The 18,487-nt window shown below is 33.0% G+C and overlaps 1 long non-coding RNA gene across 1 annotated transcript; it reads right to left on the reverse strand.

Moving 5' to 3' along the window:
- Nucleotides 1-9,476: 9,476 nt before the first annotated feature.
- On the reverse strand, nt 9,477-14,384 carry LOC134689580 (uncharacterized). Its single transcript, XR_010101870.1, has 3 exons — nt 14,219-14,384; nt 11,178-11,270; nt 9,477-10,164 (listed from the first exon to the last, which is right to left on the reverse strand). It is a non-coding gene; the product is annotated as an uncharacterized LOC134689580 (long non-coding RNA).
- Nucleotides 14,385-18,487: the final 4,103 nt, after the last annotated feature.

The raw sequence follows: 18,487 nt of genomic DNA on the forward strand, positions 1-18,487 counted from the left end.
CATGTGTTCAAAGATTTAGTATCGCCTTATGCTCATATTCTACATATTTTGTTCGCAATTTGTTCACATATTTTAGTATGCTGTTAGTGTTTTGAGTCACGATAGCATACTTGTTTATTTATGATATGCATATTCTCATGTTTTTAAGTAAAGAATGTTTAATGCACTTTTAATTGTGAAGTGAGCTGATTTATATGTTTATAATATTTGCATTGTAACATAAGTTATTGTTGTTGCTTATAGTATTGTTAAATATGTCTTTTATGAAAGCTTTTAAAGAAAGAAGACTTTAAAACAATATAAATTTTACTTATATCTGCTTTTCTGGCCCGTACTCATCCGCCTTTTGACCTCAAAGTGTTCTGTAGGTTAAGTGTTCAGCCGAACAGTATACTCATATATACAAAAGAAGATGGTATGATTGTCAATGAAATAACTCTCCGCAAGAGCCAAAATTACACATAAAGTAACAACTACATAGGTCACCGTACGGCCTTCAACAATTCGCATACTAACGGCCAAATTTATGTACCAAACATGAACGAACAACAAAAATGAAACGCATCAGCAAACAACAGCCACTGAATTACAGACTCCTGACATGTGACAGGCACATGGCTTTGCTCATTGTTGAAGGCTGTACGATGACCTATATTTATTAATGTCTGTGTCATTTTGGTCTTTTGTGGATAGTTGTCTCATTGGCATTGCTCATTGTTGAAGGCCGTACAGTGACCTATAATTGTTAATGTCTGTGTCATTTTGGTCTTTTGTGTATAGTTGTCTCATTGGAATTAGCGGGATCCCAACTATTCCTTAAAATAGGACAATAGTATATAACAGTACAAAATAAAAACTATAAAATTCAGTTGAAAAAGTCTTAACTCATAATTAGATGGATACAAATAGAAATACTAAACAGAGTGGAAGTGGCTGGGTTCGTGTGTATCCCAACAAAAAAAAACAAGGTATAGATCAAAGAGTACTCGCAGTTACTGAAAACTAGTTCAAAGCCACAAACAACTAATTAAAAAATCATGCATCTTAAACTAAAGTTTACATTACCCACAATCCTATTCCTATTATACTTTCGAATACGATCATAATTTACTTATATTTTGTGTCGAGGTCGGTGAACTTTTTTTGTGAGTTCTATTGCTTCCAGTGTTAATGGTATCTGACTCTAATAAAATAGACACTAGTGTTGAGTGCTGCGTTTTTTTTAGCAAAACAAATCACAAAATATCGTCCAACTACGAATTTGTTGCTTGTTTTAAAGAAATATACACAAACTTACCTAGGACAGTGGTGTGACATGATTTTGAACTTCGTAATTTGTTTGGCCTTTAAAACACTTTTTGATTCGAGCGTCAGTAATAAGTCTTTTGTAGACTAAACGCTGATGTGGAGTAAAAATAAAGTTTCATCCTGGTATCTTTGATGAGTTTATATATTTCATCTGATCAAACACATTTATGGAAGAGAGGAATTGAATTGGAAAACTTTCGATAACAATTCTAATGTCTCAATTAATCTACAGCGTGAATGCAAACGAATGTAGTCCTCCTGAATACCTCTGTCTCAAAGATAACATATTGTTCTACACATTGACATTTACCATCGAGTCTGAGTTTAATGCAAACGAATGTAGTCCTCCTGAATACCTTTGTCTCAAAGATAACATATTGTTCTACACATTGACATTTACCATCGAGTCTGAGTTTAATGCAAACGAATGTAGTCCTCCTGAATACCTTTGTCTCAAAGATAACATATTGTTCTACGCATTGGCATTTACCATCGAGTCTGAGTTTAATGCAAACGAATGTAGTCCTCCTGAATACCTTTGTCTCCAAGATTACATATTGTTCTACGCATTGGCATTTACCATCGAGTCTGAGTTTAATGCAAACGAATGTAGTCCTCCTGAAGACCTCTGTCTCAAAGATTACATATTGCTCTACGCATTGGCATTTACCATCGAGTCTGAGTTTAATGCAAACGAATGTAGTCCTCCTGAAGACCTCTGTCTCAAAGATTACATATTGTTCTACGCATTGGCATTTAGCATCGAGTCTGAGTTTAATGCAAACGAATGTAGTCCTCCTGAATACCTTTGTCTCAAAGATTACATATTGTTCTACGCATAGGCATTTACCATCGAGTCTGAGTTTAATGCAAACGAATGTAGTCCTCCTGAATACCTTTGTCTTAAAGATTACATATTGTTCTACACATTGGCATTTACCATCGAGTCTGAGTTTAATGCAAACGAATGTAGTCCTCCTGAAGACCTCTGTCTCAAAGATAACATATTGTTCTACACATTGGCATTTACCATCGAGTCTGAGTTTAATGCAAACGAATGTAGTCCTCCTGAAGACCTTTGTCTCAAAGATTACATATTGTTCTACGCATGGCATTTACCATCGAGTCTGAGTTTAATGCAAACGAATGTAGTCCTCCTGAAGACCTTTGTCTCAAAGATTACATATTGTTCTACGCATTGGCATTTACCATCGAGTCTGAGTTTAATGCAAACGAATGTAGTCCTCCTGAAGACCTCTGTCTCAAATATTACATATTGTTCTACGCATTGACATTTACCATCGAGTCTGAGTGTAATGCAAACGAATGTAGTCCTCCTGAAGACCTCTGTCTCAAAGATTACATATTGTTCTACACATTGGCATTTACCATCGAGTCTGAGTTTAAAACATACATAACAGTCACCTATTTCGTCCCTTTCAAGATAGCTATGAACCGTTTACACTTTGTCGTCTGTGTCGACATGGTTGCTATCATTCGATTTCAGAAATTCGCAACAATTTCCTGCATAAATTGTAGACTAGTTTTAAACTTTGAGCAAAGTTTCGTCACACAAACTTCACTTTTTAAAACAACAGCAAACGTTTTGTTCACAATTGCCTAAACTTGAAGCGGATTTGTGTTGACAAGAAAAAACAATCAACAATTTTTGAGTGTGGATTAAGCTTGTCATATATTTGTATACTTATATTTTAGCACTGGATGGAGAGTTGCCACCCTTCCGGAGCACCTGATATCACCCCTATTTTTTGGTTGGGTTCGTGTTGTTTATTCTTTAGTTTTCTATGTTGTCATTATAATGTTATATTTAACATTGCCATAAACGCGGGAGGTTTGGCATGTCACAAAACCAGGTTAAACCCACAATTTGTTCTTTTAAACGTCCTGTACCAATCAGGAAAATGGCCATTATTATATTATAGTTCGTTTCTGTGTATGTTACATTTTAGAGGTGTGTTTCTGTTGTGTCTTTGTTCTCCTCTTATATTTGATTTGTTTTCTCAGTTTTAGTTTGTAACCCGGATTTCTTTTTTTTCTCTCAATCGATTGATGGATTTCGAACAGCGATATATACTACTGTTAATTTTATTTGTCCTTTAAAAAAAAGTAATGCAGGAAAGGAACAAATGTTTGTTATTACCTTGCCAATGCTCGCTACATTTATTCCCAAAGCCATATTTATACATTGACCAATCCCTATAGAAATCAGTGACTCCATCAATGCGCCTTTGAATCACCTGTAATAAAAAATTATTAAAGTATGAAAATGTCGAAAATAAAACTTGATTTTGGAACGTTTTTTTCTGGGGGGGAAACTGATGTTTACAGTTATTTCTATCATATAATCCTTATAACTCTATTACGCAAATTCAGAAAACATGAACACTTCTCTTATTTTTGAGGGGAGACTTTATAAAAAAGAGGTTGCAGATACCAAGGGGTCAATCATATAAATAAATAATACCATAGTCAATTTCATAGTTACCAATATTACAGGGTACGTTGGCGGAGTTTCGGTAAGATGCAATCAAGTCGACAAAGATGCAAACAATGTAGAATATCATATTGCCAAAAAAAAGAGAAGGAAAAAACTGCACACAATATTATCATTTATAAAATAGAAATGGGTCATATGTCAAAGAGACAACAACCCGACCATAGAGCAGATAACAGCCGATTAATCTTATAACGTTTTAATTGGATTAAAAGGAAATTGTCTGTACCAAGTCAGGAATATGACAGTCGTTTTCAATTCGTTTTATGTGTTCAAGCATTTTTTATTTTTTTGTAATTGTATAGTGATCAGAACGTCTTTTTGTGATATCAACCTTATATTACAGTGGTCTTGCTCTCTTACATGCCGGTTCGTTAATTTTCCAAGACATCATACGGGGATATTAGTATGAGAAAGCAAAGTTTGGCAATCAAAATAGGAAATAAAAGGAAATCTGCTATCTTATTTTACAGGTAAACAACACAAGGAACATATATTTATTCATATAAATTATTTAAATGAAATTAAAAAAACATTCCCCATGAAAGTTTTAAATGAATTATTTGCATTTGTGTTTTCTGTAGGAAATAGAACAGCGCAAATGTTGTTAAAAAGTGCGAGCAACCATAAATTAAAGTTAATCATTCAATGCGCTTATTAACAAAAATGGCGTTGCTTTAACGGATGCATTTTATTGATACAATGCTTTCTGACCAATTCGTGTAAAAAAACGCCGATTATTATAATTTGAAATATTATATTTAAACGTCAAATTATACGTTTCCATATATATAATTCTTACCTCGTCCTGTATCAACTGTTTTTTGAATGAATGTTTCGTTTGAGGATGACCCTGTTTCAGGTTCAACACATGAATACATACGACACTGTTGAGCAGTTGAGTCAAAGGTCGACGAAAGACATTGATCTTCGATAGAACACAGAACGGCACAATGTATCCTAGAATTTGTAATCTGAGTTCGCAATATTGTTTCAATTAGAACGACACCTTTGTTTTCTTGAAGTTCAAAAAGTGACGTGCGTGCATGGACAATGGTCAATTTAATAAATATGTTTAAGACAAAAAGAACTTTTTTAAGAAACATATCTAAATTCTATAAAAAGATAAAATGTCCAAAGCGAGACTTAAAGTCTAATAAATCAAACCTCGATGTATATATATTTTTTTGTGTTCATTATTTTTGATAGTTAACCAATCAAAACAACTATAGGGATTTTTTTATTTAATAAACCAATCAAAACACCTATAGAACATTGAAAGTATATCTTTTCCAGGTATTCATCAAATTCACAGTGTGTTGAACAATTATGGGATAAATTTTATTAATGAATTTTATTGTTATTTATTTTGCATTTCCGGACGTTTTAATATAGTTTATTCAAGCAATGGTTTTTGTACAACTTATTTACAACATTTTTATGAAAATAATTGACAATCTTGAATTAATTTATTTTTTGAAGTCTTTGTAAAGTTTTCTTATTCAAAATGATTTCCAAACAAAAAAATGCAAATCAATTCTTTTTTAACAAAAAAATGCTTTTGAAGACCACTGATTAATCAACAAATGTCCGATAAGTATCTCCGCTGACTGATTGTTTTAAAATTTTATTAGTCTCCGCTTTCAACATTATAGTTGTCCATCTTCGCTTTGCAGTGTCAATAGGTATTTCAAAGACAACCTTTTCTTAGCGATAGTTAATTATGACACTTAACTGATGGATAATCAGGAACTAATCAGAGATTAATTATATAAACGATAAAATATATCAACGTTTGGATTTTCCCTAGTCTAGTTAGGTGGATACTGACAAAAGATATAAAAGCATACCTACTAACAGATATTCTGACGATTACATTTGGGAACTTATTAGTCCTTCTAATTTCACTACCACTCCTCCATACGGTTACTTACTACTTACTAAATTTTCTGGGTAACCTATATAGCTACTAGTCTAAATAGTTGGTCTACTAAATAGTCTAAATAGTTGGTCTACTAAATAGTCTAAATAGTTGGTCTACTAAATAGTCTAAATAGTTGGTCTACTAAATAGTCTTAATAGTCTTTAGTTTCTTGTGTACAATTTGGAAATTAGTATGGCGTTCATTATCACTGAACTAGTATATATTTGTTTAGGGGCCAGCTGAAGGACGCCTCCGGGTGCGGGAATTTCTCGCTACATTGAAGACCTGTTGGTGACCTTCTGCTGTTGTTTTTTTATTTGGTCGGGTTGTTGTCTCTTTGACACATTCCCCATTTCCATTCTCAATTTTATTAATAGGTAATCTACTAAATGTGTTTCGAGTAAATAAACACATTTTCCTAGTAAATTGTATTACTTTGTGTTTATTTTTTCTTCTTGGATAGAGGTATAGGGGACGGGTAGACATCTCACAAAACATGTTTAAACATGTTTAATCCCTACCCTACTCATGTTTGCGCTTGTCCCAAGTCAGGAGCTTCTGGCCTTTGCTAATCTTGAATGATTTTAAATTTTAACTCATTCATATGTTTCAAAGTTCAGTATGACGTCCATTTTCACTAAAGCTGTGCACATAATCAGCCACCTAAAGCGGGATTTCCCCCCTATGTTGATAAACCATAACTAGTCTTCTGATGTTTTGTTTTCTTTTGTCAGGCTGTTGACTCCTAATTTCCATTTTTAATATTACAAATGTATAATGTAATCAATCAAAAGAGTGCAGCAGAAACCCCCAATAAAATTAAGGGCCCAGAAAAAAAAGTGATTTGCTTTAATTTAAACTAAAACTTATAATTCTGATGTGCTCCTATTGCTTATATTGCTTTATGTACATTATTTACAAGTAGAATAACCATAGTGAATATGAAGTAAATGACTGTAAAAAAATTTATCATATGGTGATGCACTTCAATTTTTGCTACCGCTTTTTAAAAATACCCCCTTTATATGAATTTCAGGTGTTTCAACAATTTTTGGCTATTATCATAAAAGAAAAAATACTAGTGCAACAATTAAACTTTTTTCATACTTTCATTAAGGATGAATCTGAAATATAATTTCTTTCGTTTGAACGTAGTGAATAAGAGTGAAATTATTTTCTCTTGTTTGTTCATGATGTATGTAGGTGTCGTGCTTATCGCACGGTCATTTTTCCCGCCAAAACGGGGGTTTTGGTCATTCAGCACGACAGCGCCGAACCGTCAACACATATTTATCTAAAGTTTAATTCTTAAGTAAGTTGGTAATTTTTTTGTTATGTCGGACCCTGAAGAGAGGGAAACCCCAGAACAGGAGGTGTCTCTTAGAGACGTTATGAAAGCTGTTAAAACCCAGGGTGAATTCAACGAAAAACTTAGGAAAGACATTTCCGAATTAAAACATGAAGTTCACGGGTCTACCGTTGCAGTTGCTTCCCAGGTTAAAAAGTTAAAAACTGAATCTCAATATATTTGGAAATATATGTGGGAAATAAGGTTCAATTTCTACTAAATACTGAATTTTTAGAAGAACTGACACAAGCTATTTGGGCCATTGATAATTCAAAGACCGACTACGCACGGGAAACTATTACTGAAGTAATTGACAAGATTAAAAGACGAAATAAACTTGTTAAGATTGCCGACAGTAGTGAAGGGGGTTGGGAGACTGTTAGGCAATATGAAAGTAAACCAGTGGCCAGTAACTCCGACGATGAGAGCAAAATTAATAAAGCTGAGAGTAGGGCGATACGTAAACGTAATGCAAAAGGAAAAAAGTCTGCTTCTAAGAAGGCTAATTATTCTGCTCCTAGTACTCCTTCTCAATTTGTTGATACTTTCCAAACAAAAAATCAGCCCTTTCGTGAACCCCAGTCATGGTACAATGGTCAAGCCTTGTATCAAAATCAACCCAGCACGAGCGGATATCAACGACAAAATAGACAAGGTGCATGTTATGGTTGTGGATCGTTTAAGCACTGGAGAAGCCATTGTCCCTTCAATCCCAGACCTATCCAGCCAAAATCGAAATAGTACAGACTTTATAAAAGATGAGTATAATTGTAGCATAGACTATTTAATTGAAAATAACACAACTAAAGTATCTTCGATAAGTGACTCGGATAATCTCACTAATGATTACTACGAGTATGAACAGGGAAAGGCACATATTCTTGTGAAGGACAGGCTTAAAAGTCACTATTCTTTTTGGAAAAATATTGGTTGTTATGATTATATTTTAGATACTATTTTGAATGGTTACAAAATTCCCTTTTACAGTACCCCTCCTTCTATAAGCTTAAAAAACAATCGATCGGCAATCAGCCATAGCGAGTTTGTTACTGAAGCTATACATGATCTTCTTATAAGGGGTTTGATTGAGGAATGTAAAATTCAACCTCGTGTTGTTAATCCTCTTACAGTTTGAGCGTCGGACGGTAGGAAAAAGCGCCTTATTTTAGACCTCTGTCATGTTAACAAACATCTTTGGAAATCAAGTGTAAAATTTGAAGATGTTCGCATAGCCATGCAGTTTATCACAAACAATTCTTTTTGTGTCCAGTTTGATATTGTGTCGGCATATCACCATGTTAATATTTTTATGCCACATACAGAATTTTTAGGGTTTTTCCTGGAGGCATGAAAACACCGAAAAATGGTATAAGTTTTTGGTTCTCCCGTTTGGACTTTCGTCAGCATGTTATATATTTACTAAGATCACAAGACCACTTATAAAATGTGGAGGGGTGAAGGTAAACAAGTTTTAATGTACCTAGATGATGGTTTAGGCACTCATACGGACGAAGAAACTTGCAAAACTATGTCCAATCAAGTGAGACAAGATTTAATTCAGAGTGGATTTGTTCCTAAAAATGAAAAATCTAAATGGTCACCTATGAAACTTTTGGTATTTTTGGGTTATTCAATTGACACAAACCGTGAACAGTCTCCGGGACAAGTTTGCAATTCCGCTGAGTGCAAAAGTTGTCACCTTAATTTTTGGAGTTAAGTCAAAACAAAGTTGATAACTTGGTAGGTATTGGTTCCCTGATATTTGTCCTAAAAAATTTTGGCTCTAGCACCACTGTTGAAAAAGTTATGCCCCTTTTTTCAACAATTTCCTCAGAGGAAAAGTACTTTTCCTCAAGGGAAATCAAATTTCCCTGAAGGAAAAAGATTTTTCCTCAAGGGAAATTGTTTTTTCCTCAAGGGAAAAAGATTTTCCTTAGGGAATTTGCTGCATAATTATTTCCTTTGAGGAAATTCTATTTCCCTTGAGGAAATTCTTTTTCCTTAGAGGAAATTCTTTTTCCTTTGAGGAAATTCTTTTTCCTTTGAGGAAATTTGAAGCTTCAAATTTTCCTTCGAGGAAATTTGCAGCTTCAAATTTTCCTTTGAGGAAAAACTTTTTCCTGTGAGGAAATTTGTAGCTTCAAATTTTCCTTGGAGGAAATACTTTTTCCTGTGAGGAAATTTTTGACAAACACTTTTCCTTGGAGGAAAATTCAAGACAAAAAATTTCCTCTGAGGAAATCATTGTTCTTCAAATTTCCTCTAGGGAAATTTCTGAACATCAAATTTCCATTAAGGAAATGTTTTTCCTCTATGGAAATTTCATAACAGTACAAACAGTATTAATATATTTTCTCCTAGACTGAACTATTGATACAAAAGATAATTAAAACTTTAATACTGTAATACAAATTTCTATGGTGAGTATTAAACATACAGAAACAAAAGGCTGACTATTTAGCATGTTTAAGACAATACAATAATAAGCAAAACGCTATGAATATCATACCATTTGTGATGTTATTAATATTGTGCTCATATTTGAATATAAAATAAAATAAACACTTTTCATGTCAAATTAACTTGTCTTCTGTTTCAGCTGCTGTGTATTCGACCCCCTACATAACAGTTCAGTGCATAAATAATTCAATCCACATGACATCTTCCTTCAATTTGTTGAATAAATTTTGGCAACATGTTCTTCAAACATCTTCTTTGTATATTTGATATGATGGATCCATGTACATGAATGGATAAAGCAGGTGTTTATTTCGACAACAAACATGACAAAGATACTATTATTTTTTCTTAATTTCTCCATAATCCATCAGTGAATGAATGTAGGTTGTTACATTTTACACAATTGTGTTCTTTGATAGTACTCCATTTTGTTTATAGCAATTTTGTAGGATTTTTTCTATTTCTTTTTCCAGAAAAACACACAGTTGAGTTCATTTCACATTAATAATCCAATTAGCACATAATGTAGAAAAGTATTAACAATTAAAATTCCTCTTCAGTATAGACCTCCAGGACCTGTTGATGATCATAAAAACCAAGATATCTGACCTATAAATACACAAAATTAAAAAAAATTGTTATAAATTGAGAAAAAAACAGCAATATAAATAAGCTTATTTTATCATGTTTTAATGAACATTTTGAGAAACTTTCATTTGATATTCTTACTTGTCATGCTTATGAGTTCTCTTATTTCAGTGCTTTGTATTTAATATTCTTTGTTTAGTGCCTTGCAGTGATATTTAAAGTTGAGCCACTTGCAATAGTTGTTATAGAATGTTCATATGTTGTGTTAATATTTGAACCACTGTCCTATATTATGGTCAGGTTGAGTGCTCACAGACATGAGGCCTAAATTAATATATTGTTTGTTTCCCTAATCCCTATTCTGACAAGGCAGGTGTGGGTAGGTAGGTTGGTAAATAATTTTATTTTTCACAAAAGCCTGAATATTATCTGATGATCCAGTAAGCCCGAAAATCAGAAATGAATATAATAATATTTGGCTTAGTTTTGACAATAAAATTTTATGAGTAGGACAATTTTTGCAGGGTCAGTCGGGATTGGAGAAACAAACAATATTTTATATTCGGCCTGATTTTTTTTTTATTAATTGTTATTGCCTTTGAACATGTTGAACTAAATTGGATTGTTTAAATCTTTATATGTTGAGATCTTTAATGAATGACCTATAAAGGAAGTGTTTTCTCATTATTGAAGGCAGGCCCATGATTGGCCTTTAATTTCTTGCATCCGCTTCATTGAACTCTGGTGGATAAGTCACTCATTTACTATACCACATTTTCTTATTTTTTTATGAGTCATCATTCAAAGGCAATTTCTTTTATTACTGTCATTCAGAAATTATCCAAACTTTTTAGTAATGCGAATAATGTGACTGGGTGAGTATCGCAGAAATAAGAAATCATATTTTGATAACAGAAACATATATATATATATCATGTAACTATATAGATCTTTACGCAGATTTTTTTTGTAATCACAATAAGTTGTCCATTCCCTGAAAAATCTGAATTTACAGTATATAGAAGTGGTCTTACCATTTAGGCCTTGTTGTATTCTGTTTATCTTGTTTTGCGCTCATTTCTATTGCAACTGTTTATATTTTATATTATTTTTCTATATTTCTTGTCCTATAAAACATAAAAAGGGTAAAAATTATTATTAAACATCAGTTTGTGTTTTTCTTTATATGCAGTTATATTTAAAAAGAATGGAATATTTGTGCTATTTCATTTCACAAACTTTTTGCCAGTCATGACTTTCAAAGACTTTCACCCTGGTCAATAGTTTAAAAAACAAACATTCCCATACTTTTCTTTGTGTTCGTACTAATTTTTCATTTGACAAAAAAGACATGATTCAACTATTCTTCTATAATTTGTTTCGCTTGACTATGTTAAACTCTGAAATATTGTTAACAGTATTTAAATCTGTATGTGTCTCACTTGTCAAAATTTCAAATTAATATATAAATAACCAATAAAAATGCTATGCATGGCTCAGCTTGATACAAACGTATAGGTTGAACCCAGAACAGTTTGGGCAAGTATGGACACAACATTCAAGCTCGATACAACTCTGAATTTTAAATTTTTATTGTGATTCAATAGTTGATGCAGCATAGGTTTCTGACACAGACTGAATGTGGTCCAAGTACTTAAAAAAATTTAAATTGACAATTAACCTCTAAAATGATCCAATATTCAAAATCTCAATACATGGTTAGATGCAGCATATCAACATGATCAAAGAATCCCATTAATTCATTTTTTGATGAAATCAAATAAAGTTAAATTTTGGACCCTTTAGAACTCAATGTAGACCAATTTGATAATGGGCCAAAATATAAAAAATCTTAACGAATGGTTAGATTCAGCATATCAAAGAGCCCCATATAATCAATTTTTGTTGAAATCAAACAAAGTAAAATGTTGGACCCCGATTTGGACCAACTTGAAATTTGGGCCCTTAATAAAAAAATCTAAGTAAATATTCAGATTCAGCATATTAATCTGAACACCAAGAATTTAAATATTGTTGAAATCAAAATAAGTTTATTTTTGGACCCTTTGGACCTTAAGGTAGACCAATGTAAACAAGACCAAAAAACTAGGAATCTAAAGATTGAAATAAACAATTAATTTCCCCATAGGCGACAATGGTAGCCTTTTTCGAGATACAGACTTTAGAAAGTTGATTTTCCTAACGAAACCTTGCTAGAATCAAAGAAAAGTTATTAGGACAGTATATTTTGGTCTAAAAAATATAGGGTCGCGTTGCTTTTCTTAGCGTATTTTGTACTTATCTCCCATGCCTATCAATTTTGCCCTTAAAAATACGGGTCTTGTCCTAGCGTTGAAAAGTCATCTCAGTGCCTTTAGGGCTACGGAATAATTTTTATTTTGCCTTTTGTATTTTAAAGCAGAGTGCACGAAGTCTCTAAAAATAAAAAATAACGGGAGCACATATCGACCAATCAGGATTCGCCATACTCTTAATTCTGAATACCATGTTATGCTCATAAAATGGCTGCGCCCATAAAATCTAATGGTGTATTGTAACCTATATGCACAGTTAGATTTGGCATATATATATCAAAGAACTCCAATAATTCAATTTTATATAAAATCAAACTAAGTTTAATATTGGCCCCTTTTGGCCCCTAATTCAATTTTATATAAAATCAAACTAAGTTTAATATTGGCCCCTTTTGGCCCCTAATTCATAAACTCTGAACAAAAACTCTGGTCACAAACCTTGTGTTTGAATTTCACAGATTTCTATCAACTTGTACTAAAGTAATTAAGAGGAAACTAAATGTCCTGGGACAACGACGACTACATGATAAAATTGAGAATGGAAAAAGGGAATGTGTCAAAGAGACAACAACATGACCATAGATTAGAGGGTTGGAATACTTTTCTTTTACTGATCAATGCATTTGAATGGGAGATATTATAGTTGGAACCCTTCTTTACTCATGGTTGGGACCCCCCTTTGAAAATGGCTGGATCCGCCCCTGAGAAGCATTATAGAAAAATCTATAACATGTATAAGCTTTAACTCAAAATAAGGATCACTTTATTTTTAAAGGGCAGGCACAGATCCAGAGGGGGGTTCAAGGGATTGGAACCCCCCTTTTTTGGATTATCAATGCATTTGAATGGGGACATGTAATTGGACCCCCCTTCCCCTTTTGTCCTGGGTTAGAATCCCACCCCACCCCTTTTTAAAATGACTGGATCCACCCCTTAAGGGTCTATAATTAAGTTTGACAACATCAGACATACTACTTTAATAAAAATAAATGCCACATTTCATCCAATTTAATTTCATCTCTTACTTGCTATTTCATCCATAATATTTAAAGAAATATAAATTTGGGAGTAGTATTATTTTAATTTGCAAGTCATTAACTATCCAAACTAGAGACCTAATCATGCTAATAGAGTAGATATACTTGTCTAATTTAAATCAAACTTGGGGTGACTGGGAACAAAGATTTAAGGGAATAGATGACAGTTTACCTACAATGACCTAGTTTCATAACAATAGCATACATTAATAAAGACTACATGGTCACTCTTATGTTAAAATTTTGGGTGTTCATTTTTTAATGTTTAATGCTAACAATTTCAACTACATACAAGTATCAAGATTTGATCCTACATTATTTAAATATTGAAAAAAATAGCTTTTTAAATTTGGATCTAATCTAATTATATATAATTGTGTATGTCACATGGATGTATTTTAATGTAAAGCATCTCAAAAATCATTAGCCGTCTCATATTAATTTCAGTTCTTCAAAAGGCAAATTTATATGACATGTATGAGCTTATGCTGACAATAGAGATTTCTTATTAAGGAGAAATCCCTGCCCCCCTTTTTGTGTGAAAAATTTTGTTGATTATAGGCCTATAGGGAATCACAGAAACATGACTGAGGTAATCATCCCCCATCTGAATAGCTAGTGAGTAGTGTAGGTGTAAGTCAGTCAGGAGGCAACCATTTGATTTGTAGGGTGAAAAATATGATTAATCTTGTTTGGTAAACTTGTGCTATAAATAAAAATTACCAATCCATTAAAAAATCCGTGAGCCCAATCTCATCCAATGAAATAGATTATTGTCTGTTTTCGAAGTTATATGGAAGAAAGTTAGTAGTCCAGATAATTATGACGCATTGCAAGGCATTTTTTCTGAGGAGAAGTGTAGAACGGGGGAACGGAACCAATAAATTGATCGGATCCGAAATGTCCTTCCCAGTAAAGGAGCACCTATTATTTTGTAGGTAATTAGCCTTCATCGGGTTAACTTGTAGGAAATAGACGTATTTACACTTGTATGCAAATTTGTCCGCCATTACATAACATCACACAGGTTCCCGTAAACTTTGACTTCATAATTCAAAACATATGACGTCACAACCAAAAAGTGATTATTGCTTGACGTCAAAAGGTTATTTGGAGGTGATGTAAGGTCATTCGGAGGCAAGATACAGCTTAATACCAAAAGTGTATATACGTTTATATCCCAAACGAACAAATCTCAATATTGTCTGAAACGTACGAAACTGACCTGGCATGTAAATTTGACGAATTCAATGGGAGATCGCTCGATGCCTAACACGTACGCTGGTTTATAACATCTCACGAGTGCCACTATAAAATGATTGAGATCTATCAGTCACGGTTCTACGAATGTTATTGAAAACAAATTTAATGTACGATCAACAATGAACAACGACAGTTACATTTAACTGCATATTCAACGGGATTTCAGTGTGAATATTGACAAAGTAATAGAGAATTTTGTTTCTGTCCAGACCTGAAGAGCAGATTTTGGACAATTTTGAGTAAATTATGCATAACAAATATGTGTTGTTTATGTATTACTCTATTCAAAAGATTTATAGTTTTACATTCCTAAATTTTTATCTACATATAGCTCCTTTTTTAATCGTCCTATGACCGGAAACCGAAAAAAAACTTTTTCTGCATATTATGGTCCCAAAATTTTTTCGCCTCCCTCCGCTCGGCGGTATTTGCTTGGATCCACATCGTTTTTTTCTAGCTACGCCCCTGATTATTATTAGTGTCGGTGGTATCACAAGTAAATCATAGTGAATATTGCATGCACATTAACATTAGCAGAGAAGAGACAATTATCAACTTGTGTTTTATTCACGTTCTCGCAGTTATTTACGGTAAATCAGCTATATAGACCTGAGATACATGTATAGACATAGGAAGATGTGGTGTATGTATTTATAACCAAAAACAGATGTTCGGTTCTAGTACTATATTATATATATAGTGGCTATGTGGCTATAGTATAGTATATGACTTTAAAATAACAATCTGTATTCTGTGGCGGGTCGAAGGGGATGGCATCCGGGGTTGGACTCCCCTAGCTTTTTGTGAGCAATCATTGCATACATGATAATCTCGGGAATCCTCTCAAGGACCTATATACAATAAAATCAACGGTACTAATTTTGTTGCACCAGATGCGCATTTCGACAATACATGTCTCTTCAGTGATGCTCGTGGCCAAAATATTTGAAATCCAAAGCATATATAAAAGATATACAAGGTGATAGGACGTTCCGTTGGAATAGGTTACCTGTGCATCAGGGAAAGTTTTAATATAGGAACCTTAAAAATATGTGAACAGGTCGTGAAAAACTCTCTTTTGACACTTAGGTATTGCACTGTTGCATTACACACCAATCAAAACGCAAACAATATGGGAAAAGATAACATTTTAACCTACACAATATATGAATAAGGTATACACTTTTGAAATGTAAATTATATGAAAAGGGTGGGGTAACATAAACCCAGCGGCAATGACACCCCTTATTTAATGGAGACATGTAGTTGGAACCCCCTTTATCATGGCTAGATCCGACCATGATTTTTACTTGTAAATCAAGCCTCGGGTATTTGTTGGCATAACGGTAACCACGAAAGGGGGGGGGGGGGGGGGGGGCTAATTAAAAGCACGAGGAATTATAAATATACAATTCAACAGGGGTAGAGTGCATGGAGGAATGGGAATTAAAATTGTCTCTTCACGATTATCGAAAAAAGTATCTTGCACGTTATTTTCATCATCTTGTCTGAAACCCTCTGAATAATCGGAGCTTCAAGGCGAAAACAAGGCATGTGAAATACTAATAACATACACTTCTTTTTTTATACGTTGTATGGACGAATGTAGGACAGAAAGTCAGGACAAAAAGTCACAGACAAAAAGTCACGGACAAAAAGTCACAGGACAAAAAGTCACAATTTAGTTTTTAGAATATTTTTCTTTAAGCAAGAAAAAATAATTTAAAAAATAAAAGTTTTGTTTTTTTCTTGAAGTGTTAAACTTAAAGCAACTTTGTAATTAAAAATTATTCAATGAATATCAATAATGATCAAATAATTGTTATGAAAACAAGATGGCATCATGACATGGTACTTAAATGGCTTCATGGTGCCAAGAAATATCATTTTTGAATGATTAAAATTTACTATTTTTTTATTTAACAAAGCTTATGAACAATGTCCTACACTTCAAAATGAATAGATGTTATAAAAAGATAATATTTCAAGATCTTTCTTTTATATATTCAAACAATTGTCGAAGGATTAATTGTGACTTTTTGTCCTGTGACTTTTTGTCCTATCTAATTTGTGACTTTATGTCCTGTGACTTTTTGTCCTGTGACTTTCTGTCCGTTTACCGTATGGACAAACCCATAAATCCCTAAAAAAATGCTTGATTCATGTCATATCAAATAAATTACAGCGCGGAAAGGTAACTTTAATTTAATATCAAACCTAAATTGTTCAGTGTTATATATTTTTTCAATAAATTTAAAAATCTTAATTAGGCATGCGTGAGTTCCATTTCATGAGACCTACACAGATTTCTATAAAACAAATTAAAAATTATAAATACAGGTTTTCAATTCTTTCCGGCATAGATTAAAAAAATATGTATATAATCTTTATACGAGTTTGGTTGAATTATTTCACTTCATTATAATGATAAATCTTTTAGTTCTTAAATTTTTAATTAAAAATGAATTTATCATTTTGATATTTAACGATAAACTTTTTAAATTAAAGTGACATGGTCAGTAACCCAATTAGTTGCATGGCTGATTATCATCTTACAGGTGACCCAGTAATTTTCCATATGACAGTAGCGTGTGCCCTTGGGGTTATAACGGGGTGTGTATAACTTATTTTCTGGGGAAAAAGATAAAGAAATATTAACAAATAAAGGTGAAATTGAGTAAACGGGGATTCGTGTTTTTATGAGCTTATTTTTAGTGGACAACAACAAATGCAGTTTTTAACGACCTTGTGTGACCTATAGATGTTGATGTTTGTGTCATTTTGGTCTGTTGTGGATAGTTGTCTCATTGGCAATCATACCACATCTTTTTTTTTTAAATTGACTGGCTATATACATGATATAATATATATAGCACTTGCACGGTCGGTCCAGTGGACATATTTCATACTAGATAACTTATACAGTAATTCTTTTTATATATATGACAATAATTGTCCGATCTGATACACGTACCTATAATGTACAGAATTTTGAACAGCTTCAAATATATGCGGTTCGTAGAAACACCGCAAAGGACCTCATTAGTGCACTTAGAACAAAAATGTGCACTAAGGACCTGATGGAATGGTACAACTGTCACAAAGGATATGGCATATAGAAATAGACTTTGTAAAAGGAGAAGGTCCGGTAAGACACCTTTTTGGCCCCAAAATATAGCAGTTTTACAAAATTGTTAAAAGTAAACTTTTAGTTATTTTTTGGACAGTAGAATGCTTCAGCTTCATTAATATGGGCTTTTTTTGACAATACATGGCACATATATCGGGTACTGGCACCTTAAAGTCATGCTAAATGGCAAAAACCATCTGAAAAGTGACATTTTCCGGCATATTTGGTGGATTTTTCTTATTTGAGCTTGAATCGGATCGTTTTTAATGACAAAATCAGTGAAAATCTTCCACATACACTAATAGAATCAATAAAATAGACCCTTAAGTGTTTCAAAAGTGGTCAAAATCTTTCGTCAGATGAACCTGAAATTTGAGGCCAAAATCGGTCCTAACCGGACCTACTCCTTTATATCTTTTCTATAATGTTTTCTCGACACGTGCCTCAAAAAGTTGATTGTCACTGTTAGTATAATCGGTAGAAATTCATGTTCGCTCAACCTTGAACCGTGAATAATCTGCTAGTATAATGATTAAACATGTACTAGTATATGGTATTTCAAATTGTTCTCTATTTTTTTTCATTTGTTTGTTTCTGCA

The sequence above is a fragment of the Mytilus trossulus genome, chromosome 11 (genome assembly GCF_036588685.1).
Source record: "Mytilus trossulus isolate FHL-02 chromosome 11, PNRI_Mtr1.1.1.hap1, whole genome shotgun sequence".
Lineage (NCBI taxonomy): Eukaryota > Metazoa > Mollusca > Bivalvia > Mytilida > Mytilidae > Mytilus > Mytilus trossulus.